Source organism: Macrotis lagotis, chromosome X (assembly GCF_037893015.1).
Source record: "Macrotis lagotis isolate mMagLag1 chromosome X, bilby.v1.9.chrom.fasta, whole genome shotgun sequence".
Lineage (NCBI taxonomy): Eukaryota > Metazoa > Chordata > Mammalia > Peramelemorphia > Peramelidae > Macrotis > Macrotis lagotis.
The window spans coordinates 165,714,740-165,717,418 of NC_133666.1; the positions used below are offsets into that span (position 1 = coordinate 165,714,740).

Consider the following 2,679-nt stretch of genomic DNA (forward strand, 5'->3'; position numbering starts at 1 on the left):
ATCAAAATTTAAAACTAAGTTGATATACTGCCCACAGTGATCCTTATGTACATATTAATGGCCTTCATTTCTATTAGAGATTTACCCCACCATTATAGGCAACCGAGACTCCCCAGTTGAAGAGGAATTAACTTGCATTTGTAGGAATTTCCTCACTCTGGAATAACTTTTATCAGTGAAATCACAGATCTAATTCCTATTTTTTTAATCCAATAATAGGCTCATATTTCTTTCCTGATTTATTAAATGGGAAAGCAGATTTTTTTTTCATTATTTGATCAAAGATTGAGTTTCAGGGTGGCGAGGTGGCATAGTGGATAAAGTGCGGGCCCTGGAGTCAGGAGTACCTGGGTTCAAATCTGGTCTCAGACATTTAATAATTACCTAGCTGTGTGGCCTTGGGCAAGCCACTTAATCCTGCTTGCCTTGCAAAAAAAAAAACCTAAAAAAAAAGATTGAGTTTCCTAAAGGGTATATGTGAATTCTATAAATTAAGTTATTGTTCTCATTTTTGTATCTTAGAATGTGTGTGTGTGTGTTTATGTGAGATACGGAGAGACAGAGATAGAGAGACGGAGAGACAGAAGGAGGAAGGGAGAACCGAGTATGACTCTTGGATTCAAGACAATTTAGAGTCAAAGCTTAGCTCTCTAATGTAGTCTTGTAAGACTTAAGTTGTAGAGAAGTTGTTGACTAATAATTTTTAGAAAGTATTTCCCCATCCAGTTCTTTATACCAGTGAAATCATAAACACAGACAAATGTATACATATCCATATTCATAACTATAACTATATCTGATTGTATATGATTATATCTATAACTAAAGATTTGAGAGAAGGAAGAAGATAAAGAAGAAAGAGAATTGGAGAGAGAAAGAAGGGTGTTTGTGTGTACCTGAAGCAGCAGCCAGGAGCTGTGTAACACCATGATTTGTTATAGGCAGTCCAAATTTAACCTAGGTTTTTGGATAGACACAAACCTATGATGAAATATTATGTTTAGTCTTCTGGTTAGAAGAAAAGCACTGAGAACATTAAATGCCCAAGTGAAAAAATGAATAGTATCTTACTCTTGGAAGCAGAGAACTTGACCTGAAGAGTTTAGTTCAAATGAGAATGATTTAAGTTTTTTGCCATATTAGGATTTGCTGAGGGTTTTAACAAAAAAATAGCAACAGCAAGACAAAAAGCACAGTAAATGAAGGTCTTGGTTAATTATTTTTAATCAATGATTAGTCAGTCAGCAATCATTTTATTAAATATGCCAGGCCTGTGCTCTCTTCAGCAGCACATATACTAAAAATTGGAATGATACAGAGAAGATGAGCATGGCCCTTGTGCAAGGATGACACGCAAATTCGTGAAGCGTTCCATATTTTTTACTATTTCAATAGTTGTAAATTTCAATATTATATAAAGATCTATGTTTGTACAACAATGCAACCAATTTGACAAGTGTCATACTCACCCAAATACTGAATAAACAACAAAATAACTGAAAGAAAATATGCCAGGCCCCCTCCTAGATCATTCCTTGTCATGGTAGAGGGGTCTTTTGTAGCTCAATGAAACTAAGAGTTGTGCAGTTCAGGGTTATCCAAGATCAACAAGTCAGAGTGGAGAGTTCTGACTAAAGGTGATTGATTCACTGGAGAAGAAAATGGCAAACATGCCAGTATCTTTGCCAAGGAAACCTTATGGACATTATGGCCTGCTGTGGTCCACAGGTCATAAAAAAATCAGACATACAACAACAATATGATAATTTGGGGGATACAAAGAAAGGAGAAAGAAATCTCTGCTTTTAAGGACCTTACTCTTCTGGAAACATCTAGGACTTTCATGTTTCAGTGTTATTTCAGGACAGAGAAAGAGAGTGTCTTATTCTCTGTGTATCTATGTCACTTTTGAAATACAACTTTTATTCCACTGGAGGGAAAAGGGTAAATCCAGGCAAGTAACTAACCCTGAGATTTCCAGACCAAGTCAGAATCCAAAGACAGATGCTGATGTAGCCTATTTTCTATAAACCATGATGAGATTGTACAATACAGTATATATGAGCAATGGTATTTCTGTCAGGGGAAATAATATGATAGCATTTTAGTTTTAAAATTAATTTAGAATTTTGACAAAGGTTTATAGAAAGCCCTAACAATCACTATCTCTTCTATTATAATGGCTAGGAAAAAGTTGTCTTCAAGTTGGGTATATTCTTAGCTTGAGTATAAAGTTGAAATGGTAAACCTTATCCACTTCCCACAAATGTCTTAGGTAGTCTCTATTGAATCTCAAAGTCTCAGAGTTTGAAGGGATTTTTAGAAAAAGTAATCATGATTTCTTTGTATAAAAAAAAGTTAATGAAAAAGCACAGCAATACAAGTTTTAGGGCCTCACAGAAACTTGCCTAGTGTGAATAGAAGAGAAGGAAAAGAGGAAACCAAAAAAGTCATTGAATAAGTTATATCCCTTCCCTACCCTTCTGCTTTGTTTTTGTTTTCTTTTCTTTAATAGATTGATAAGCAGAACAATGTAGGGGATAGAGAGCAGGCCTTTAAGATCTGAGTTGAAGTCCTCTCTCTGTGCAAGTCACTTTACAACTCAATTCTTCAGGAAACCCCTAGTTAATTAATTATAAATTGCAATGAAAATTCTGGCTTCTCTTAGTCAAGGGAGTC

The 2,679-nt window shown here is 35.2% G+C and overlaps 1 non-coding gene across 1 annotated transcript; it reads left to right on the plus strand.

Moving 5' to 3' along the window:
* The first annotated feature begins 1,273 nt into the window (after positions 1–1,273).
* LOC141503598 (U6 spliceosomal RNA) lies at positions 1,274–1,381 on the plus strand. The gene has a single exon (XR_012472944.1). It is a non-coding gene; the product is annotated as a U6 spliceosomal RNA (small nuclear RNA).
* Positions 1,382–2,679: the final 1,298 nt, after the last annotated feature.